The sequence below is a fragment of the Mirounga leonina genome, unplaced genomic scaffold (genome assembly GCF_011800145.1).
Source record: "Mirounga leonina isolate KUSES-001 unplaced genomic scaffold, KU_Mleo_1.0 Mir_129, whole genome shotgun sequence".
Lineage (NCBI taxonomy): Eukaryota > Metazoa > Chordata > Mammalia > Carnivora > Phocidae > Mirounga > Mirounga leonina.
The window spans coordinates 23,414,794-23,440,278 of NW_023270323.1; the positions used below are offsets into that span (position 1 = coordinate 23,414,794).

Here is a 25,485-nt window from a genome sequence, read left to right on the forward strand (position 1 = left end):
GTTCCGTGCTATGTAAGTATACCTGAAAAACTACTGTAAGAGTAATTGTGCATCTGTATATGCCTCTGTCAGCAGCCTTGCTCAAAAGGGGAGATGCAAGGACGTGTGTGTGTGTGTGTGTGTGTGTGTGTGTGTGTGTGTGTGTGACAGTAGATGAGAAGGGGACTGGTGAGTGGTGGTAGTGGCAGCAGGGATGGGTAGCATTCAACACTATATCATCATATTTTCTCATTTTCTGAAACCACGACTCTTTCCTGAAACCCATTAGACTGGTTTTGGCTTTAAGCTGCTGAAGGAAAGCATTATTATTTTTTTTAATTTTTATTATGTTATGTTAGTCATCATACAATACATCATTGGGGTTTGTTCTCAGAGTCCATAGTCTCTCATGATTCATCTCTCGCTCCAATCCCCCCCCCTCATTTTTCCCTTCCTTCTCCTAATGTCCTCCATGCTATTCCTTATGTTCCACAAATAAGTGAAACCATATGATAATTGACTTTCTGTGCTTGACTTATTTCACTTAGCATAATCTCCTCCAATCCCATCCATGTTGATGTAAAAGTTGGGTATTCATCCTTTCTGATGGCTGAGTAATATTCCATTGTACATATGGACCACATCTTCTTTATCCATTCATCTGTTGAAGGGCATCTTGGCTCTTTCCACAGTTTGGCTATTGCGGACATTGCTGCTATGAACATTAGGGTGCATATGGCCCTTCTTTTCACTACATCTGTGTCTTTGGGGTAAATACCCAGAAGTGCAATTGCTGGGTCATAGGGTAGCTCTATTTTTCGATTTTTGAGGAACCTCCACACTGTTTTCCAAAGTGGCTGTACCAACTTGCATTCCCACCAACAGTGTGAGAGGGTTCCCCTTTCTCCACAACCTCTCCAACATTTGTTGTTTCTTTCTAAGGAAAGCATTATTTAGTGAGAACTGCAGGGGCTGATTCTTGTGGAACTCATGAGACTTAGATTTGGCTGATATCAAAATTTTCATAAGATTTTGAATTTTCAGAGACATTTTGTACTCTACTTGTGAGATTGATATTAATAGTCTTGTTCTCTGTCTCCCAGATAAAACTCATGGATAAAAAGAAGAATTTCATTTGTTCCACATGGAAGATACAAAATATATTTGAGTGACTGAATAGATGGATGAATCTGTGGATAATCATTAATCAAACTTATGTAGCATTTTCATGACTAAGGGAAAATATGCTCTTCTAAACTAAATTGATTAGAAGAGGTTAAATTATGTCCCTTGAAAAATTATAATACAAGTAAAATGTACACACTCTCACCAACCAAGCAGAAATAAGGAAAACCCTTATTGCTTCCTTTCACAGATGAGATTAGAGAGTTCTGGCTCCTCTCTTTGGTCAGGTGAACTACTCATAGGTATTGATTATGTGAATGCATTTATCAAACAATCCTGGACTTCTCAGGATACCTATTTCAGTGCCAGCCACCCAGGTAGAAGTTGGGAATATAAAAATAACTAAGGTCAGTTGGCCCCAAGCTTCTTACAGTCCAGTGGAAAGACAGCTACGTGAATAATAACACAACAAAGTTTCATGCTGGTGATAAAACCAGAAGAGGGATTGCATTAATTGCTGTTATCTTGGGGGGCTAAGGAGGGTTTCACTGAGAAGATAAGTTGAAATGCAAGGATGTATAAACACTTTCTTCCAGGCAGAAGAGGGGAAAGTGGAAGGAGGAAAAGTGATCGTTGGAAGTGGGAGAGTGCCATGATCTATTGGGGGAACGACAAAGAGAAAAGGTAAGTGCAGGTCAGATTGAGAAGGGTGCTTATGGCATGCCAGCATAAACCTGGGAGCCAGCCAAAGTTTTCAACCAAAAAAATACATTGAGTGGGTTTGGGCTCTTTAAAAAGATATCTCTAAGAGGAGCTTGTAGAATTGATTGGGTGGTGTGAAAAGATTGGAGAGAAGGGGACCAGTATTACCTAATTCTGCAACTCTTTCTTTCATACAGACTCAAAAAAAGTTGCTAAAAATAAAGGCAGGTTTTAGAAAAGCTGATTTCATCTCTTGACTATTAGGCAATGTGACAATACATGGAGACAAGTTGCATGCAATGAGGAGAAGTGTAGGTGCAGGAAATGTGTGAGAAAAGACTACAAATCTCTTTAAAACAAGACATTCAGAAACAGTGATTTTTCCAGGGATGCCTGGGTGGCTCAGTTGTTAAGCATCTGCCTTCGGCCCAGGTCATGATCCCAGGGTCCTGGGATGGAGCCCCACATCCGGCTCCCTGCTCAGCAGGAAGCCTGCTTCTCCCTCTTCCTCTCCCTTTCCCCCTGCTTGTGTTCCCTCTCTCGCTGTCTCTCTGTCAAATAAGTAAATAAAGTCTTAACAAAAAAAAAAAAAAAGAAAGTGATTTGCCCAAAGTTGTAGGGATGTTGGAAGCCATCACAATGTGATCCCTTAGCCATTTAGAGAAGAGTTTGAGAGCAGCGAGAAGACATAATGTAGTTTATTCCATATAATGTAATATTAAGTGAAAAAATATCCAGATAGAAAACTTTTTTTTTAAGTAGATGTATTCCCTGTCCTCCCATACTCACAGCCTCCCCCAGTATGAGTATCCCAAAGTAGAGTGGCATGTTTCTTGCAGTTGATGAACCTGCACTGATACATCATTGTCACCCAAAGTTTTATGGTCTACATTAGGATCCACTCTTGGTGCTGTACATTCTGTGGGTTTGGGCAAATGTACAATGACGTGTATCTACTATTACAGTTTCTTACAGAATAGTTTCACTGCCCTAAAAATCTGTGCTTTGTAAACTTTTAAATAATAATCATAACATTTTAAAGACATATATATGGCAGATGAGAATTAAATTCAGCTGCATGTTTTAAGAGTGCTGACTCAGATTTCCTGCTCACGTATAGATTCATATTTCTTGCTTGCCCACAGGGCATACTACTGTCTTTTCCTATGATCTGGCGCTTTACTAGATCACTCTAGGCCCATTGGGCATGTTTTATCATTTGACCTAAATAACAGTGAAATAGGATTACTCGTGTCAGGAGATAGTTCTGTTTTTTCATGAAAATTTACAATTCATTAAAACTTACTATATGCTGACTAACTGAACATAATAAAAAAAAAGTGGGGGATGAGGCTTCACTTGATTCAAGAGCAGTGAAATAAACGTGTTAAGAATGTCTAAATAATTTCAATGTATTCATATTTGTGTTGGGGGAGGGCAGTCATTTAGAGTCCCAGACTCTCATATCTCCCATACTCTCAGACCCTACAGCAGCAGTGTGAATGTGTTAAGAAATCCCAGCACACCTGTTCTCCACAAAGCAACTATGGTAGTGTTGTGGTGGTATGGAGGGGATTGTATATGTGAAAAATTAGGTTCTATGATTTTTTTTAAAAAGTGTAGTTATCTAAATGGGAGCAAAAAAAATTGAGACTTTTTAAAAATTTTTAAATGATTTTATTTATTTACTTGAAAGAGAAAGAGTGAGCGCAGGAGTGGGGGGGAAAGCAGAGAGAGAGGTGAAGTAGAAGGCTGGATCCCACAACCCCAAGATCATGACCCTAGCCCAAATCAAGAGTCAGAAGCTCAACCAACTGAGCCACCCAGACGCCCCTTAATTTTTTATTTAAATTCAATTTAGTTAACATATAGTGTATGATTAGTTTCAGGGATAGAATTTAGTGATTCCTCAGTTGCATGTAACACCCACTGCTCATTACATCAGTTGCCCTCCTTAATGCCCATCACCCAGTTACCCCATCCCCCATCCACCTCCCCTCCAGCACCCATCAGTTTGTTCCCTACAGTTAAGAATCTCATGCCTCCCTCTCTGTTTTTATCTTATTTTATTTTTCCTTCCCTTCCCCTATGTTCATCTGTTTTGTTCTTAAATTCCACATGACTGAAATCATATGGTTTTTGTCTTTGACTGACTTATTTTGCTTAGCATAATACCCTCTAGTTCCATCCATGTCGTTGCAAATGGCAAGATTTCATCCTTTTGATGGCTGAGTAATATTCCATTGTGTATATATACTGCATCTTCTTTATCCATTCATCTGTCGATGGACATCTGAGCTCTTTCCATAGTTTGTCTATTGTGGACATTGCTGCTGTAAACAGTGGGGTGCATATGCCCCTTCAAATCACTATTTTTGTATCCTTTGGATAAATACCTAGTAGTGCGATTGCTGGGCTTTAGGGTAGTTCTATTTTTAACTTTTTGAGGAAACTCCATGCTGTTTTCCACAGTGGCTGCACCAGTTTGCATCCCTACCAACAGTGTAAGAGGGTTCCCCTTCCTCTGCATCTTCACCAGCATCTTTTGTTTCCTGAGTTGTTAATTTTAGCCATTCTGACAGGTGTGAGGTAGTATGTCATTGCGGTTTTGATTTGTATTTCCCTGATGCCGAGTGATGTTGAGCATTTTTCATGTGTCTGTTAGCCATTTGTATGTCTTCTTTGGAGAAATGTCTGTTAATTTAAATTAATTAAATTAAATTAAAAAAACATTTAAAGGGAAAAAATGGTGCAGATTAAAAAACATTCTAGGAAAAAAACCCTAATGATCTAAATAAAGCCTATCTCAGACTCTCATCATCGTTTGATCCTTTTAGTTTTGGGAGTATGCTCACTGGACCAAGAGAATAAAAATGAAGAATAAAATATTGTTCAGTAATGAATGGGGCAAAAAAGGATTTCCATAGCATTCTTTAAATAGGAATGATAGCTTTATCTGAAGATAGATGGACAGTTGTAGGGTTACAGCTGGGATAGACCATGTTCAGGGGTAGTTTTGGAAAATAAAAGGCTGATAATTTTAATTAAATACAAAATTGGAAGGTTAAAAAAAGAGGAAATGATTGGTTCTGTTTTGCTGCAAGAAAGAAACGGAATACTTTTCTTTTGTTTATTTACCATCCACTTTCCTCTGAATTAAATATGGGTACAGTTGTCTTCCTCAGAGACATTGGACAGACACAGACATTGGAATGCCACTTTTTGGAATAATTTCCATTTTTTGGTAATGAGAAAGCAGGAAAGATTTGGCTATATGGAAATTTATATTTAGCTATAAATCCAGTATCTTTATCTCTTGATTTTTAAAGGCAGTGGTGAAAGGAAGCACAGCATATGGTGAATTATGAATGAAGACATGAAAGGACTTCTTGGTCTGATTTGAAGCCAGTTCCTCCCCCCCGACCCCATTTCTGGAGTTGTCTTGAGTCCACTATAAATATGACTCTAGTGAACCATACAAATATGTCCTTTGGAGTGTGGTACACGGGCTTAATATGTATTCTATCCCTGAGATGCTTTCATGCAAATAAGAAGTGCTACTTAATAAAAATCAATGTGTGCAAGGGTATAAACTAAATATCAAGTCTTCAAAATTCCTTCATGACTTAGATTACCAATGATGACTCTAACTCATTATTTATGTAGCAAAAGCATGTGGATATGAGTATGTGTGAGCAGCCCTAGAGGAGTGGAGAGAATCTTTCTGTTCACATCAAAGATGTTAGGGTATCAGGGACTGTTATCAGGACTCCTTCTCCAAGACTTTTGGGGAAAGCTAATTAACTAACTAGCCAACTAACTAACAACGGTGAATGGATTCACTGAACTGGACACTTTGTTGTGAGTACTTTTCTGAATATACATTATACTTACCAAAGTTTACAGTAAAAAATAGTGGAGAATGATTAACAGGCACCCAAGCAATTAAGAAAGACAATTATTGATTGCTAGTTTCTGGTGAAAATAGGTAGGCAACTCAGATGGAGATAGCTAACAACTGGTCCTAAAGCTTAGGATCTGGTTTGTTACAGGGGAGAAATGTTTTTGAGAATATCAATTTATATATACTCTCCAACATAGCTCTGGGTGAATGTGTCCCACATTCCACCAGGAAGGGGACTGTAAAAATTGAAAGAGCAGTTTTGCCCTTTAGTTGCCAAACAAATACTTTTACACTTGGGGATGGATGCTTTTATGCTGGAAAGAGGAATTTATCAAAGGTGAGATAGGCGAATTAGTTAAAAAAGTGAGCCAACAATGATGGTAGAAGCATGGCTGCCAGGAGAAAAGAATGCAAGTGACAGTAGCAAAACCAGAAGTGGTTGGAGGATATAATCTAAGGAGAAAATGATCCCTGCAGGACTGAGTGAGACCGAGAAGTGTTAAGGATTTGAAAGAATAATCCAGAGCTCAATACTCAAACACCACTAGGATTCTTTTTTTTTTTTTAATTTAAATTCAGTAGCCAACACATAGTATATCATCAGTTTCAGATGTAGTGTTCAGTGATTCATCAGTTGCATGTAACACCCAGTGCTCATCACATCACGTGCCCTCCTTAATACCCATCACCCAGATACCCCATTCCCCCACCCCCCTTCCCTTCCCTAGCCCTCAGTTTATTTCCCAGAGTCAAGAGTCTCTCTCTCTCATGGTTTGTCTCCCTCTGTGATTTCTTTCCATTCCATTTTCCCTCCTTTCCCCTGTGATCCTCTGTGCTGTTTCTTATATTCCACATATGGGTGACACCATATGATAATTGTCTTTCTCTGACTGACTTATTTTACCTAGCATAATACCCTACAGTTCCAGCCATGTCGATGTAAATGGTAGGTATTCATCCTTTCTGATGGCTGAGTAATATTCCATTGTATGTATGAACCACATCTTCTTTATCCATTCATCTGTTGAAGGACATCTTGGCTCTTTCCATAGTTTGGCTATTGTGGACATTGCTGCTATGAACATTGGGGTGCAGATGCCCCTTCGTTTCACTACGTCTCTATCTTTGGGGTAAATACCTAGTAGTGCAATTGCTGAATTGTAGGTTAGCTCTATTTTTAACTTCTTGAGGAACCTCCATACTGTTTTCAGTGGCTGCACCAGCTTGCATTCCCACCAACAGTGTAAGAGGGTTCCCCTTTCTCCACATCCTCACCAACACTTGTTGTTTCCTGTCTTATTAATTTTAGCCATCCTAACTGGTGTAAGGTGGTGTCTTATTGTGGTTTTGATTTGTACCCTGATGACAAGTGATGTGGAGCACTTTTTCATGTGTCTGTTAGCCATTTGGATGTCTTCATTGGAGAAATGTCTGTTCATGTCTCCTGCCCATTTCTTGACTGGATTATTTGTTTTTGGGGTGTTGAGTTTGATAAGTTCTTTATAGATGTTGGATACCAGCCCTTAATCCAATATATGATTTGCAATATCTTCTCCCATTCCATAGGTTGCCTTTTAGTTTTGTCGACTGTTTCCTTTGCTGTGCAGCAGCTTTTTATCTTGATGAAGTCCCAGTAGTTCTTTTGCTTTTGTTTCCCTTGCCTTTAGAGACATGTCTTGCAAGAAGTTGCTGCGGCCGAGGTTGAAGAGGTTGCTGCCTGTGTTCTCCTCTAGGATTTTGATGGATTGCTGTCTCACATTTAGGTCTTTCATCCATTTTGAGTCTATCTTTGTGTATGGTGTAAGAGAATGGCCCAGTTTCATTCTTCTGCATGTGACTGTCCAATTTTCCCAGCACCATTTTTTGAAGAGACTATCTTTTTTCCATTGGATATTCTTTCCTGCTTTGTTGAAGATTAGTTGACCATAGAGTTGAGGGTCCATTTCCATTGCTGTATGTGTCTGTTTTTGTGCCAGTACCATGCTGTCTTGATGATCACAGCTTTTTAATATAGCTTGAAGTCCGGAATTGTGATGCCTCTGTCTTTGGTTTTCTTTTTCAGCATTCCCCTGGCTATTTGGGGTCTTTTCTGGTTCCATACAAATTTTAGGATTATTTGTTCCAGCTCTGTGAAAAATGTCGATGGTATTTTGGTAGGGATGGCATTGAATGCACCACTAGGATTCTTATCTATACACTTGATTGTCTCTATAACTTCCTTCTTCCCATGATAGCCCTTCTCCTACAAGTGACCTGGGAAAACAGGGATCACATTCTGATTGCCATTTTAATTGTCATCAAATCTTGGTTGTGTCCTGAATTGGAATGATTTCAGAAAATAAGGTTTATATTTTAAATTAAAATAGAGTATGGAGAATGGACTTTATTTAAAATATGTATGTGTTTAATAAATATAAATATATTTTATATATTTATAAATAAAATATAACATTTATATTATAAATATACTTATTTAGGGTATTGTGCTAGGTGATGAGTGGAATATCAGGAAATTAGGACCTAGTCTTATCTTTCAAGAAATCTAGTGAAAGAACTGGTAACTATTAATCTGCTTCCAGGTTTTCAGTTCTAGATTGGGTGGTAATTAGTGTGGTGAATTATTCAAGATAGGTTAACTGCTGTAAAAACAAAACAAAACAACTCCCAAATTGAACTGCTTACATATCATACTTTATTGCAGATCGGTGAGGGTGGAAGGATAATTTAGGACCTTACGCTCCTGTTCCATGCCTCTATTTTTTTTTTTAAGATTTTATTTATTTATTTATTTGAGAGAGAGAGAGAGAAACAGCATGAGAGGGGAGAGGGTCAGAGGGAGAAGCAGGCTCCCCGCTGAGCTGGGGGCCTGATGTGGGACTCGATCCCAGGACTCTGGGATCATGACCTGAGCCGAAGGCAGTCTCTTAACCAACTGAGCCACCCAGGTGCCCTGTTCCATGCCTCTAACATCACATAGGGCTTTGGAGTGTTCTGTTGGATCCTCTGCATTCAGATAGGGGCCAGGACTGGAAGATTTTTATAGAGGCTAAGCCTGAATGTCACTTCTATATTCTAATGGCCGCATGGCCCACTGACTACAAGGAGGTCTGAGAAATGCAGTCTTTCTGCATTCCCAGAGGAAAACAAAGTGGGATCTAGATGATACACAGCATAGTCTGTGCCATCAGAAGGGATCTCTCAGGCTGACCTTTTCTAATTTCTGGGAGATTGAATTGGAATTGGTCATCAGCCATTAAATTTCCCACCTCTTAAATGAAACGGAAGCAGGGAAGACAATAAACACTTATCAGATAAGTCAATTAGCCCTTAAACAATCTACTGAGATGGGTATGTTTCTGGATTACAGAAGTAGTTACTGAGGCTGGGAGAGGTAGGCAGCTTGCTCAAGGACACCTAGCTAGAGATCAGTGGAATAAGTATTTAGATCCACATGTCTATTTCCAAGGCATTTATTCTCTCATTGTCTCTGAAGTAGAAGTTTGGCTAAGGATGAACAAATATTTGTTGAATTAATTAAAAAGATAAAAGAAGTTATACAGAAATGCAAAAGTAAGCAATGAAGAAAAAAATTTAAGAAACATTTATGGGGTTTAATAATTTTTTAAGAAAGTAAACGTGTGTGCTTAGAATTATAAGAAAAGGTACTCAGCACTTAGCTATTGTCCCACACTAAATTAAACCTAGGGAGCAGTGATTGGTTCTTTTTGTTTTTTTGAACCATTCATTCATGCATTCAACAACTATTTAATGAAAGCCTAGCGTGTGTGCTTCATGAGAATCAGGGATGAAGAAGACAAACATAGTTCTTTCACGAAGCAAGCTTATACACACATGTGCCTTAAAAACCACTCTCATGTAGCTTTTGTTGTGTTTGGGTAGCCCTTTCCTTTTTTTACGTGCTGCATTGAAATCTGCTAAGTAATATCTTTGTTCTTTTCAAGCCAGTGGGAGAACTCCTTCTTATAAAGTAGTATTTTGAGAATTCTTTCTGTGGGGAAGCACAGTAGTAAGTTGTTCCGCATTACTGAAGGCTTCCAAATACCAGTCTGCTTTTCTAGAAATTGTTGGATGACTCCTCCCAGGCACAGGGGGGAGCTCAACATTTAAGTATCATACCAAAAAGCATCTTTGGAATGAGGTGGTTCAGTAGGTTCTCAGAGGTCGAAATGTGTCTTTTCAGCTTTGCAAAATCAGCTTCCTTCACGCTTATATTCCTCCTTCTCAACCAAATGCTGTGATTTTGCACTTGCTAAACTTATCTGTGGCAGAAAGGAGACTGTCCCTAAAGCTGGGTATAAAGAGGAGGAAATGTCAGGCACTAGGCAAGATATTTTCATTAACTCTGCAGCTAGTGAGTCCCTGAAAAAAAAACATACAAGCAAAATTCAACATTACAAAAGAATTGTCATTATTTGTTTTAAAGATAAGATTCTAATTATAATTTTAATACATATTGAGGTACTAAAGTAATCTATAATACCATTTTTTTTTTTTTAAAGATTTTACCCATTTATTCATGAGAGACAGAGAGAGAGAGAAGCAGAGGGAGAAGCAGGCTCCCAAGGAGCAGAGAGCCCGATGCGGGACTCGATCCCAGGACCCTGGGATCATGACCTGAGCCAAAGGCAGACGCTTAACCGTCTGAGCCACCCAGGCGCCCTATAATACCATTTTTAAGTCACATTATGTTTAATATACTCAGTAGCCAATGTAGATAATCCTTCTAGATATAGGCTGTCTCTTCCTGAAGTTTTCTAAAATGTCAGTTTGGAAAAGCACTTTTCTCCTATTGAAATAATAATCAGATGTATTTAACATTTCTGTCGCTTTTACAAATTATTAAATCCTACCAGCATTTCTTGAATTTTCCCAGAGTCACTTTGTTTTATTGTATAGTTAAGTTATTACTTCTTTTTCAGTCATTCAACAAATAATCATTCAGCATTTCCTCTGTCTCAAGTCCTGTACTATTTGCTTGGGAGCCATCTATGAGCCAATTGGAAAAAGTCCTCATCCATTATCTTGGTTCCAGCAGAGGGAGATAGACAATAAACAATAAAGGTATTAGGTAGATGACATAGTTCACTTATTTCGGGGTAAGCCTCCTTCATTGAAAAGATGACTGTAGAGCAAAATCTTGAAGACAATGAAGAAATGGCCCAGTGGATACATTGAGGGAGAGACTTCCAGACAGCAAGAGCACTCCTTGCAAAGGCCCTGAGGCAGGAGGATGCTTGGCATACTTGAGGGACAGTGAGGAGATGAGTGCCCAGATCAGAGAGCCAGGGGAGATGAGCTCAGAGTGGTAAAGTGGGCTGGATGGAGGGATTAGATGGGTGTAGGCCACTGTAAAGATCTTGGCTTTTGTTCTAAAGGGAATGAGGACTCATTGCAGGTTTTATTTTCTTTTTTAAATATCTATTTATTTACTTTGGAGAGGGAAAAAGAGAACAAGCGGAGGTAGGGGCAGAGGGAGAGGGAGACACGCAGACTCCCTGCTGAGTAGGGGCCCAAAGACACTGGCTTGATCCCAGGACCGTGAGATCATGATCTGAGCCGAAATCAAGAGTCGGTGCTTAACCGACTGAGCACCCAGGTGCCCCTCATCGCAAGTTTTTGACCATAATAGGAACATGATCTTTCCCTGTTTTCCTCTATTCTTATGATTGTTTGCTTTTGGACATTTTAATAATATTTATAATAGTGTTATTAGTAGTCTCATTTTTATAGTTGTTATAGTTAGTAGTCTCTAGTCATGAGTAAATTCACATTTTTATCTGGTATGTTGCCTACAAAATGCAAAACCAGATATTGTGACAGCTTAGTTATGTAAACAAACGATTCTTTTGTTCTGTGGATTCTAAGTGGTTAGGGAATTTTTGTGTTCTGATTGGTTGACTTTGTGACTCAGTTTGTCCAAATATCAGCTCTGATGCACATTTGCAGAGTGCAGATTTTAGTAACCAATCTTACAGTGAAGTGATGTCTGTAAAAGATTTTATTTATTTGTCAGAGAGAGAGAGTGAACACAAGCAGGGGGGAGTGGCAGGCAGAGAGGGAGAAGCAGACTCCCCGCTGAGCAGGGAGCCCAGTGAGGGACTCCTTCCCAGGACCCTGGGACCATGACCTGAGCCGAAGGCAGACGCTTAACTGACTGAGCCACTGATGTTTGTATTATTGTATAATTTTTCTGATTCTTTTTTATCTAGATTGATCTCTGAGCATTTACATTTTAATAACCCCCCTCAGATGAATGCATTCTTCCCGTACACAGTGGCTCCCTTACATGTTTGCAAATATGAGCAAGTTTATATTTTGTATTTGATGGCCACTGCCCGTCTGTCAGTGAAGTGTGTGACTTCACATTCTGTATTTTCCAGCTAGGTTCGGAGGGTGTTTTTGGATCTTGCCCTAGGCCCGTGGTCTGGAGAGGGAGTGGCCTGGTTCACCTCACAGTAATGGCTCATAGTAAGGTGTGTGGACTGAAGTGCTCCTGACTTGGAGCACTGGGCCTGTCCAAGAAGAGAAGTTTAATTTAATATAATTCCGTTTTCATAGAAGGAGTCGAATGATTAGAGTATTGAACTAGGTCTTAGATATTTCTAGTAATGGAAGCAATTTTATTTTGGTAGCTGGTAAGATAAAGTGGTGTAGGGAAGGAAAAAGGTTTTCCCAATCCTCTTAGGATACCCGGCTTGGTCTGAAAAGTAAACTGATAAAGACAGATTAATAGGATAAAAGCATACTTATCTATTAACTTTTTACATGTATATAGAAGCCCTTACGAGAGACTGAGTACTGGAAGAAATGACCAGAGCAGGAAGCTTTTATACCTTTGAGGCAAAGAAACAATAAATTTGTGAAGAATTGAGGAAACAGAGGGGTTTGGGCTTGGGGTAGTCCTCCTGGGGCTAGGTAGTTCTTATCTTCCTTAAGTAGGGCTAATTTAATAAGGTTTGTTTACAGATTCCTCTGGTACCAACTCTGGGCTGATAGGAGTTTGTCTCTAGTAAAAGGAGAATTTATTTTCTGCCTTTAGAAAGTAGAAAACAGGGAGCTTCCCCCCCCCCGTATTTACTGCTTAATTGCCTTTAATTCAAGATAATTTTTATGTTAAAGAGGCATATTTTGAGGTGACATATTCTGGTTTCCTTTGCTGACAATCCCTGTACAAGTCTCAGACAAAGGGTAAGAGGAGCCTCAGTCTGCCCATCTGCAGGCCTTAGGCCAGAAGCGTGGAAGCAATCCTTATGGAACCATATAGAAAACCATATGGAAATATGGTTCAACCCTCTCACCAGGAGTAGGGGCTCCATCAAGGTCCAGAGGTAGTGAGATCATCCCAACTCCATAGCCTTGTTCTCTATGCATATATCACTTTTGAGACGCTCAGACGCTTTTGATTTCAAAAGAAATTAAAACATGTTCATGGGCTTCTAAACCTGTTGTGGACCCTGGGCACTGAGCTACTACAGGACCTAATGGGTAAATTGGTCCTGACCCTCCAGGGATGGCCCTTGTTGTGGAAAGAGGTTAAGGATTCAGGATCCTGGTCTCAGCTAAGTATACTCTGATAATCACTAACAAGTTGAGCATGAGAAGAGTCTAAAGGATTAAGCAAGATCAAGCTTCCATAGATTGTTAAAAAATAGCAGAATCTTTTAACAACTGTGAAGGGAAGTGTTTTTGTTGCTGTTCATCTTTTATCCCAGTTTCTTTCTTTATGCAATAGCTGCAATGAATTTGTCTTTTGCCAAAGTATAACTACATATAAATGGTCAAGGGGTAAATAGGAGGATTTTGGGAATCAGCACCTGAGCCAAAGACTTTTCTACCTCCACTCCTGCAGCATGGGATATTTTAATCGACTAATAGACTGATTGAATCAACAAACACTGAGCACTTTGCATATGCTTTTTGTATGGTGTTAGGGTCATGGTGAGCAATATAGGCATGCTCCTTGATCTTAGGGCATGTAGTCCTGGGTTGGGGAGGCGGGTGGAGAGGATTAGACAGAGATGAGTGATGGACAATTATAACACAGAGTGTTAACACTTTATGGAAGGAGAAAGTGAGGGTTCTGAGAAAGAGCATGGGAAGGGAACTTAACCCAGATTTGCAAAGCACAGGGGCAGATCAGGCTCTCCAGATAAAGTGAAATTGGAATTGAGGACCAGCAGGATAAGTAGGAGTTAGCAAATGATGAGAAGAAAGAAAAGGAGGAGAGGGAAGAGAAGGAGGAGGAGAAGTTGGGAAGATCTTAAGCAACCAGGAGAGAGCTTAAAGAGTGCAGTGGGAGTCAAGGGAGGGGTCAGGGGAGAACCAGGACACACTGGAGAAACTACAAGGAGTTTGGCATGGATGAATCATAGAATGCATGTGGGAAGAAGAGAAGAAGCTGGAGAATTAGGCAGAAGCCATAGAGGCAGGGTCTTGAAGGCCCTTTATTATAAAAGTATCAGGGAGCCATGAAGGTTTTTTAAATTTTATTTAAATTCAATTAATTACCATATGATGTATTATTTGTTTCAGGGGTACAGGTCTGTGATTCATCAGTCTTATATAATACCCAGTGCTCATTACAACACATGCCCTCCCCAATGTCCAACTCCTAGTTACCCCAACCCTCCACCCCCCTCCCCTCCAGCAACCCTCAATTTGTTTCCTATGATTAAGAGTCTCCTATGGTTTGATTCCCTCTCTGGTTTTGTCTTATTTCATTTTTTCCTCTCTTCCCCTATGATCCTCTGCCTGTTTCCTAAATTCCACATATGAGTGAGATCATATGATAATTGTCTTTCTCTGATTGACTTATTTAACTTAGCATAATACCCTACAGTTCCATCCATGTCATTGCAAATGGCAAGATTTCATTTTTGATGGCTGCGTAATATTTCGTTGTGTGTGTGTGTGAGTGTGTGTGTCTGTGTGTGTATACCACATCTTCTTTATCCATTCATGTGTCGATGGACATCTGGGTTCTTTCCATAGTTTGGCTGTCGTGGACATTGCTGCTATGAACATTGGGGTGCAGGTGCCCCTTCGGATCATTACATTTGTATCTTTGGGGTAAATACCCAGTAGTGCAATTGCTGGGTCATAGGGTAGCTCTATTTTCAACTTCTTGAGGAACCTCCATACTGTTTTCCAGAGTGGCTGCACCAGCTTGCATTTCCACCAACAGTGTAGGAGGGTTCCCCTTTTTTTTTTTTTTAAAGATTTTTTTTTTTTTTTTTTTAATTCATGAGAGACAGAGCGAGAGAGAAAGGCAGAGGGAGAAACAGGCTCCCAAGGAGCAGGGAGCCTGATGCGGGACTCGATCCCAGGACCCTGAGATCATGACCTGAGCCGAAGGCAGACGCTTAACCATCTGAGCCACCCAGGCGCCCCTAGGGTTCCCCTTTCTCCGCATCCTCGCCAACATCTGTTGTTTCCTGACTTGTTAATTTTGCCATTCTGACTGGTGTGAGGTGGTATCTCATTAAGGTTTTGATTTGGATTTCCCTGATGCCAAGCGATGTTGAGCACTTTTTCATGTGTCTGTTGGCCATTGGGATGTCTTTGGAAAAATGTCTGTTCATGTCTTCTGCCCATTTCTTGATTGGCTTATTTGTTCTTTGGGTGTTGAGTTTGAGAAGTTCTTTATAGATTTTGGATACTAGCCCTTTATCTGATATGTCATTTGCAAATATCTTCTCCTAGTCTGTCGGTTGTCTTTTGGTTTTGTTGACTGTTTCCTTTGCTGTGCAAAAGCTTTTTATCTTGAAGTCCCAATAGTTCATTTTTGCCTTTGTTTCCCTTGCTTTTGGTGATGTTTCTAGGAAGAATTTGCTGTGCTTGAGGTTGAAGAGGTTGCTGCCTGTGTTCTCCTCTAGATTTTGATGGATTCCTGTCTCACATTTACGTCTTTCATCCATTTTGAGTCTATTTTTGTGTATGGGTTTTAAGCAGTCAAATGATATGTTTATGTTTGCATTTGAGAAAGACCATCTTGATTATAAAATAAATTAGAAAGAAATAAAAGTGTGGGAGGAGGGAAGGGAAGGAATGAGAAGGGACCATTATCATTAATTCAAGTGAAAGAAGATGCTGATGACTAGAGGTACACTGATGGCAATGGTTATGAAGGAAAACAGATGTATCTGAGAGAGTTACTTAGTAGCTCTTATTGACAGGACTTGTAATAGACTGGAGGTGGAAGCTAGGGATACCATTTAACTTAATGGGAAGAAATAGGGGCAGAATTGAAATAAAGATCACAGAGAAGATCCTCTTTGCAGGTTAATACTGACCACAGACTGTTCACATCTTGGTATGATACCCTATAAAACTGCTGCCCAATTTGGTCTTTGTTATGACCACATTGATGGAAGCAGCATATCTAGTGACAGTTACCCTCTCTTCTTCTTCCTCTGCTTTTTACCCTATAACCCTCCAAATTTTTGTCCCAACTCTCATCGCTTTCTAGAAGAAACAGCCCTGGAATGCCAATCTCATGGGACTGTGTTTCAGCAGGAGACTTGACCTGCAGTCTCCGGCGGCACCTTGCTTTGGCTCTTGGATGAGAAACAAGAATGTGCTGTAGTTTATTTGGGCATCACCTGATTTTTGAATTAGCCAAGGAACACCATTGCCTCAGCAATTTGCAGAGAAAAGCAGATTGTTACTAAGGTGTCACCGTTCAACCCCGAAAGCTGCCAAACTTGCCTTCGTCTGGACTAGAAGTGATTCCATCTCTTAGGCTAATTTTAGGGACAAGAGCCCTGGAATGGTGGGGAAGAGGAAGGTGTGTGGAAGTTTGAGAGACAAATCCTATCAGATGTTCTCTCTGAAGAGGATGTTCTTCTCTGAAGAAGATTTTTCTTCTTTTTTTACACATACTCTCCACCTCCTCTAATTGTAAAGCCATGCAATCCACAGATGTTGGCTTGGCAAGTGTGACGATGCAGTCAGAAAAGTGAAGCAGCAGAGGGTTCATTTTGCCAGGTACCAGGGCATGAGTTTTCAAGGAAGCAGTACCTTCCCAGTGCACTGGTGAACAGTCAAAACATTTTACCCTCTCTCCTCGTTTTTCCTTTGGGGTGCTAGAAAAGGGTTGGGTTGGAAAGACTGCAGAGGCATTTTTCTGTAGAACAGCTGAGGTCTCTGTATCATGTCTTGTGTTTGGTTTGGTTTTTATGGGTCCACAGTTGAAATACAGAAAAGCATAGGTGCCAAAAGGATTGAAAAGTCATTTGGAATAAGAATAGGAGCTTGAACATGACCTCATGGGAAGAATGTTGCTCAGTGGAGACAAGTGGGAAACTTACATAGATGTGGGGGGCTGACACATTGTTCACTTTCCAGGGGAGGATTGGTGGGGCAGCATGCCAAATGCTGGTAAAAATGTTCTGGAGGGCAGGGCGCCTGGGTGGCTCAGTTGGTTAAGCGACTGCCTTCGGCTCAGGAGTCCTGGGATCCTGGGATCGAGTCCCGCATTGGGCTCCCTGCTCGGCAGGGAGCCTGCTTCTCCCTCTGACCCTCCCCCCTCTCATGTGCTCTCTGTCTCTCTCATTCTCTCTGTCTCAAATAAATAAATAAATATAATCTTAAAAAAAAAAAATGTTCTGGAGGGCAAGCCTTACGTGGCCTGAGCATTTGGAATTTTTTGTTGGCTTCTTTCTACTGCTATATTTTCCAACTCTTTGGGCATAGGAAAGCTCTTTCCATTCCCTTGCAGGCTGTTAATTCCCTAATATGTAGGCCTTTGTCTCATTGACTAATTCCAAGCCAAAGGTAAGCAAATGAGAAATTTATCATCTCACAGTTCTGTGAAGATTGGAATTCCGGTGCCACAGGCCAGAAAAGTATCAGAAGGGAGGAAAGAGGCGGGGAACTGATCCTTCCCTAGCCCCTTCAGAGGGAGCATGGCCAAGCTGACACCTTGATCTCAAACTTCTGGCCTCCAGGAATGTGAGACAATACGTTTCTGGTATTTAAGCTATTCATTTTGAGATACTTTGTTACAGCAGCCCTAGGAAACTAACACACCATCTGAACCCCTTTAACAAATTGAGTGCCTGAATCTAGCTTCAAGAGCCTTTCTTGCTGCCTCTTTTGCAAATGTTTTTTTACTAGATCATAAAGATACTAGCTCAGATGGAGTCTGTTTACAGTATCACTCCCAGTGGTTATGTTTCTGTGTGTACTCTGCATTTGTGGTTGAGGTGAGCTTTGCTGAGTTACATGAATCTAAGTGTTTCAAAATGGACCTCAACATGAACTCTGGATGTCCTTTATTTTTGAATCAAGAGAAATAGTCTTTAAAAGATTTAAAAAATACTTTTACATTTTTAGATAGATTTCAAGGAATCAAATGTTTCCCACATTAACTGTCTGTTAGAATGAGTGTAATTGGGCAACCTCAGATAAGTCATTTACCTCTCTGAGTCACGTATTTTAAAAATGGTGGTAACAACAGTTCCCTGTTTCATCAGAGAGTTGCTTTAAAAAAATCAAACTAAAGAGTGTGAAACTGCAAAATACTATATACTTGTGTTGACATTAACCAAATTTATGATTATGGTTTTATTTATAATTTGCACTCTGCATTCATTTAAAATAAACTTGAGACATAATGAAATACAGATAATTAAAATAGAAAATAAAATACAAAACCATCTAGGGGAAAGAGAACACAAATATACCGTAAGTCCTAAACTAAAGTAGTATGGTGGAAACTGCCTTAGCAAACAGGTAAATTACAATTCCCAGCCTTCTTTGCAGTCAGATGTGGCCATGTGATTTGGTTCTAGCCACTGAGTCCTAGTAAATGGAAATGATCTGTGCCACTTCCAGATTTGACTCAGAAAGCGTCCCACAGGGTGTTTTTCACACCATAACCCATTCACAAAGGATGGAAAGGTGACCTGAAGACCAGAGTGATCTTGGAAGCCATGTGTTGAATATGGTAGAGGTGTGTTAGCCTAGAATGCATGTGTGAGGAGCGGATAGAGCCTTTCTTTTCTCCAAAGGTAGTAGAAGTACCCGCCCTGGGCTCCTCTCTGAGTGTGTAATGAACCTCTGCTGTCGTTATATTTTGGATCTGTTTTGTTATAGTAGTTTAGTTCAACTGATACATACAGTTACTGTATTTGAGTATTAAATTCAGCTTTCAACATTTCTAAATCACAGACTGCTAAACCTGGGACACCTTAGAGATCTAGTCCACCCCACTCATTTTTCAGGTTATCATCTTTCTCTGTTAGTCCTACAGTGTCTCTAGATTGCCTTCAAAATGAAATTCAAAATCCTTAACATGGTTCACAAAACATATTCTGATTTCTCCCTACTTTTCCACCTTGTTTCTTGCCATTATTTATTTTGCAGATACTTCTCCAATTAAACAGAAAAACTTGCCTTTCCTCTAACTTTCTTATTTCTGGGTTTCTTGCTGTCCCTGAACTGCTTTCTTTTTTTCTTGCCTATTTTGAGATTATCTCAATTATCACCTCTGGAAAGCTCTTCCTAATTCTCCCTACTCCTCACTATTTATCTTATATTTTCTTGTATTTTCCCACAGCACTCCATGCTGTTCCTATAATACTTACTTTGCTCTATTGTAATCGTTGGTTTGATTTAGGGACTTGTCAACTAGACAGGAGTTCATTAATGGAGAAGACTTTCTTTGAAACTTTTTTTTTTCCCCCCTGGGAAGGTGGCATTTTATTTTTATTTTTTTTATTCTTATGTTAATCCCATACATTACATCATTAGTTTTAGATGAAGTGTTCCATGATTCATTGTTTGTGCATAACACCCAGTGCTCCATGCAGAATGTGCCCTCCTCAATACCCACCACCAGGCTAACCCATCCTCCCACCCCCCTCCCCTCTAGAACCCTGTTTGTTTTTCAGAGTCCATCGTCTCTCATGGTTCGTCTACCCCTCCGATTTCCCCCGCTTCATTCTTCCCCTCCCGCTATCCCTGGTTTCTACCACAATACCTAGAATGTTTTGTTTTGTTTTGTTTTTAAAGATTTTATTTATTTGACAGAGAGAGACACAGCGAGAGAGGGAACACAAGCAGGGGGAGTGGGAGAGGGAGAAGCAGGCTTTTCGCAGAGCAGGGAGCCTGACACGGGGCTCAATCCCAGGACCCTGGGATCATGACCTGAGCGGAAGGCAGATGCTTAACGACTGAGCCACCCAGGCACCCCAATACCTAGAATGTTTTTCAAATAAGTGAGCAAATTATTTCAGCAATATTTATTGAGTGCTTCACATGTGCCAGGTTCTTTAAGTGCTAGGGATCTGAAAATTGACAAGGCCCTGCCTTCATGGAGATTACAGTCTAGTGGAGGAGATAGACATTAAACAGATAATCATACAAAAAAATATGACCTTGGTAATGCTGCACATATACACATATCAGCCATTAGTAATGTACTGTCTGATTTCTCAGCACTTGACTACAAGAAATTTGTGATTTGGCACTCAAAATTACCATAGTTTCAGATGTTGCAAAATTATTGAATCCTGTAAGTAACAATCAAACCTATCACATATTGAGCCCTTATTATGGGTGAGGCACTTCAAAAGGATTATCACCTTAAGATTTTGTTGAATCCTCAGGAAAACCCTCTCAGTTATAGACTATTATTACAGAGGAATAAATTTATAATTATGGTCTCTAGACCAAACTCAGAATCAGAACCATCTACCCAAAGGTGTAGTCAGGCACAGGTTGGGTTAGTTTTCAGCCATGACTTGTACCAAGCTCTGATCTGGGTAATACCCAGCGTTGTCTGGAATTGATCTACAACTTGCTTTTCTTCACAGAGGGAATTAAAAAGTGAGCTATTTCTTGGATCTAGTGAAATTTCAACTCCAAACCATTGGAATCTGTGTATTCCTGTGAGTACTTGGGGAAGCCTGGGAAAATGTACCTACATGTGAGGGTTTACTGCATGTTTCCTCCCCCACCTTTCTTTTCTTTTTTCCCCACTGTCTCATTACAATCATCCCCCATTTTCAGATAGGAAAGTTGGGGCTTAGTGGGATAATAAGTGCTATATCCAGAGATGTGATGTGATTTGCCTAAATTCAGCTATGAAAAATAAAGCTCTGTTTTCATATATATAAGAATCAATGACTTATAGAGACAATTAGAAAAAATATAGGCTTATAATTTCAGATGTTTAAAAAAGGAAGCAGTCAAGTTTTTCAGGTGATACATTTCTGGCCTTTAATTGTAGAAGAAATTGTTTGGAATTTTATGATCATTCATTCATTTACATATGGGAGTCAAAATGTTTCCTGGGACACTGTCCTTGCTTTGGATTAGAATGGAACAGATATACCAGCACATGTAGAAAAAGTACTAATTACTATGACAGAGTAGCTATTATATATTATGAACATGCATAGAAAGTGGTAGCTATATTTCCATGGATGGTCAGGCACAGTGTTACTGAGGAGGTGACCTTTGATCTGGTCTCATTAGTTTGAGTAGAAATTCGTGGAACTGAGAGAGAGAAGGTATATACAGAGCAGAAGTACAGAGTGTGCAAGAGCTTGGAAGTGTTACAGGGCACATAGGAAAAGAGCAAAGAGTTGAGTTTGCTTATTATAGAGGATGCATGCTGGGAGAGTGGTGGTGATGAGAGAATGGCCAGAGGGAAGGTAGACCAAATCACAGAAGGCTTTGTGGGCTATGACTAGAAGTGCAGATATCTTATGTAAAATATAAAATGTGAGGTTAATGAAAACATCTAAGACAGGGAAAGGACATAAATATATTGGTGTTTTCAAATGGTAACAGTGAAGATAGGAAAGCAGAACTGCTTTGAGAAGGCTCTTCTCAAGAAAAATTTAGGAGATAGAAACTATGAGAACTAATGGCAAAAATAATTTAGGTGAGAAGAAGAACTGGAGCTGTGCTTTCCAGTAGGATAGCCGCATGTGGCTATGTAAATTAACACTAAATACAGTAAAAAGTCATTTCCTCAGCCATACTAGCCACATTTCAAATGCTCTATAACCATGAGAGTCTTGGACACCACATTGGGCAGCACAGACACAGAACATTTTCATCATCACAGAAAGTTCTATTGGGCAGCACTGGATTAAAGACTGTTTTAAATTTGGGCAGTGAATGACAATAGCACTTAAATAGGGAGTATAAGAGAAAGTTGAAAGAAAAAGAAAAGGACTTCCATTTTGACACAATGCATTTAAGATATTGTTGGGCATCCAGGTGAAAATGTTAAGCAAGCTGTTGGAAATTAGGTCTGATACTCAGGATTAGAGACAGATATTTCAGGGCCTCCAATTTATAACTACAGGCTGAAGCCATGGAAGTGGTTTGAAAAGAGGACCAGGAATACCCCCATAGACCTCCCTCACTTAAAGGGAAGCAGAGAAATAGTAATACAGTATGAAAAGTGATCTAAGGAGGGCAATTTGAAAAGGCAGAGAAGAATTCTGAGGGAGTGATAAAGTCAGGATTGACAAATTAGGCAAAAATGTCAAAGCTGGGGTACTTGGGTGGCTCAGTTGCTTGGGGTTCTCTCTCTCCCTCTTCTTTTGCCCCTCCCACCCACTCTCAAATAAATAAAATCTTTAAAAAAAATGTTCAAAGCCTTAGAGCATCCAAATAGGATTAACCCTAAAAAGACTCCTCTGGTTTGGAGGTCAGGAAGTCATTAGTAATCTTGCCTATAGTGGTTTCAGTGAGTGGTGGGAGAAGAAACCAGATTTCAGCAGAGCTGGAATGAAATTGGTGTACCTGGGGGAGGGGTGGTATAGAAGAGACCAGCCCTCCCTCCTTCGACAAATTTGGCTGTGAGGATGGCAAAGAGACGTAATTATCTTGAGGGACAGGAAAGGATAAAGAAAAATTCTTATTTTTTAGGAAGTGTGAAACTTGAATTTTTTTTACCTGTAAGGAAGGAGTGGGCAGAGTGGAAAAGACTTAAATGGCCTTGGAGTGAAGGTATAAATACTGAGCCAAGTGTCAGAGATAGTGGAAGGAAAGATGGGTGAACCTTGGGAAGGGAAAAAAGATACTTCTGTTTCTCAGAGCCAGGATGGATGGAGAGAGTGATTAATAGTTGGGGGTGGAGGTAGAGAAATTTGGAACTGTTCACATCTTAGTTTTGTAATGTAATGTTCTCAACTATGATTTATAGACTATACAGAAATAGTATGTATGTGGCTGATATTGAACCTTGATAAAAGCCAAAGGCATGTCAACAGTGTGTAACTCAATTCGTATGATTTTGTATTGGGGGAAGCTAATGAAGTCTAAATGGACAATTTTCCAGACTGGAATGACTTATAGTAAATCCATTAAGCTAGCTTCTGATATGTCCGTGTCTAAATAGGACTTCTGTAGAACAGGTTAATAATCAGCTCAGGGTTGAATTTTGTGGTAAATAAGCTCCAAGGAAGACAAAATAAATAAATGAATAAGTCTGTACTTTATACATCAGAGTCAGACTGCAGAGACCAAATACAGAAAATAAAAGAAAACCTAAAACACTAACAGAGAAGAAAAAAACATTAACTACAAGGGTAGTTAATTAAATTAGATTGGCAACAGACTTCTCAGTGGCAACAATAGAAGACAGAAGAAAGAAGAGAAATATCTTTAAAGAAAACATAGTTGCCAATCTAGTATACCCAACTAAACTATGATTTAAGGGCAAAGGTAAAATGAAGACATTGAAAAGTAATCTTGAAAGAATTTACTAGTTAAACATTCTCATGGAAAAAATGACTCAAGAACACACTTTAGGAATAAAGACTTGTGAATGTATAGAAGGAAAATATGAGAAGCAAGAGGCAATGTGATAAAAAGAAACTGGTAAATATGGCAGTATCTACATAATCGCTAACTCTATAAAACAATAAAAACAGTACTGATTAGTTTAAAGATAAAACATATGTGGAGGTAAAATACTAAACAATAATAATGTGTAAAATAGGAGGAATGTGAGTAGAGTGAAAAGTTCTGCAGACCTTTTATTACCCAGGAAGAAGAGAGAGAAATTATTTCAGATTTTAAGTCAAATTATGCATGTAGAAACTATAAGGGTAACCACTAAAGTTATAGAAATAGAATATATAAAATTCAAATAACTCAAAATCTGAAAACAAAGATCAAACTTAAGCCAAGTAAGAGAATAAAAAAAGAGAGGTGTAGAGAATTTTTCATATTGTGCCTACTGGCTCTTTTTTATTTTACTTTAAAGATGTTTCACTATCAGTTGTGAATGTCTTTGAGTTTACGGGTTTAGGAAAAGGGAGACTATGTAGTTTCCTCCATACCTGTGACATGCCAGCCAACATAGTGCTAAATGTTAGTGTCACATAGTGTCATTTTGGTGGTGAAATGATCATATACATAGAAATTCCAACAGAATTAAGAGAAATCTATTAGAACTGAAAAGAGTTCAGCAAATAGGTATACGACCTATTTATAAAAATCAATAATATTTTCCTATGCAATTATCCACTAGAAAATATAATTGAAATATGATGCTTTTTATAATATTACCCAAAATGAATAAATATCTAGAAACCAACCTAAAAAAGAAAGCCAGTATCTTTGTGTAGAAATACTTAAAGCTCCATTAAAAACATAAAAGAAATTTTGAATAAATGGATAGGCTGATTTAATGTGGTACAGATGTCAATTTTCCTCAAACAAATCTACAAGCTCAATACAATTCCAGTCAAAGTTCCATTTATATTTTTTGAAGAACTTGAAAAATCTTTATAAAATCTGGGAGAATAAAAGTCTATGAATAGCTAAGCCACATTTGAAAAAGAAGAGAAAAGAGAGAGGATTTACTCTATCGGATATTAAGACACTTGACAATTATGTGGTTTAAATTTTTTTTTAATTATTGGTTATGGAACAGACAAACAGATCAGTGAAATGGGATATAGACTCAGAAATTGAACTGCGTATATGGGGAATTTATATAGCTGAGAGATAAAGTGACATATTAAAAAAGGATGAAAGAACAGATTATTTTAGCGTCACTGGAAAAATCCTCACATACAAAGAAGAAATTGGATCCCTGTTTTACACTGTTTAAGAGGCAATTCTGCATGAATTAAAGACATCACTTTGAAGGTTAAAAATTCTAAAGCTAATAGATAAAAATATTTATAGAAACATTTATAGAAAAACAACCACAAAAAATAGGTTAAGGATATGAAAAGGCAATATAAAGAGGGAAATCTGAATGGCTAACAGAGTCATAAAGAGCAATTTCAAATGTTGTAATCAGAGATGTTAAAGCGACAGTGAGATGCCATATTAAAGCTATCAGAACAGCAAACATTAGAAATGTACATACAAGTGTAGGTCAGGATATGTCACAATAGATACTTTAATGTTCTCCCATGGATGTGTGGAGTGGTATGTTCATTGCTGTTATGCCATATGGCCTGGCAGATTCTTGGGTGTTTAAACCCAGAGAATTTATTGCACATATCTATGAAGATACATATAAGTAATGTTAAAATAGGAAATAACGTGTGTGTTAGAACTGATGAAAACATAAAATATTTGTAGAGAAGAGAAAGTAGGGCAGCAGGTTGGTGAGATGTCTATAAGCTTGTTTATTCTTTCTTTTGGGTTTGAGTTTTGACGGAAGGCTATAAAGCCATCTGGATGGGTATGGGGGAATCAAAGTGACTAGGCTGTCTGTGCAGATTTTTATGCAAAGCCTTGCCTTTGGCCTGAGCCACATCTAACAT

At 39.1% G+C, this 25,485-nt stretch overlaps 1 long non-coding RNA gene across 2 annotated transcripts in view; it reads left to right on the forward strand.

Annotated features, from left to right (window-relative positions):
* Window positions 1-25,485, forward strand: part of LOC118010464 — an 85,448-nt gene that overhangs the window by 28,182 nt on the left and 31,781 nt on the right. Inside the window, exon 2 of one of the 2 annotated variants that reach the window (XR_004679210.1) lies at window positions 1,701-1,788. This is a non-coding gene — a long non-coding RNA (uncharacterized LOC118010464). Of the gene's footprint in view, window positions 1-1,524; window positions 1,789-25,485 lie in introns of those variants that run through there. The other variant, XR_004679209.1, reaches the window with a different exon arrangement.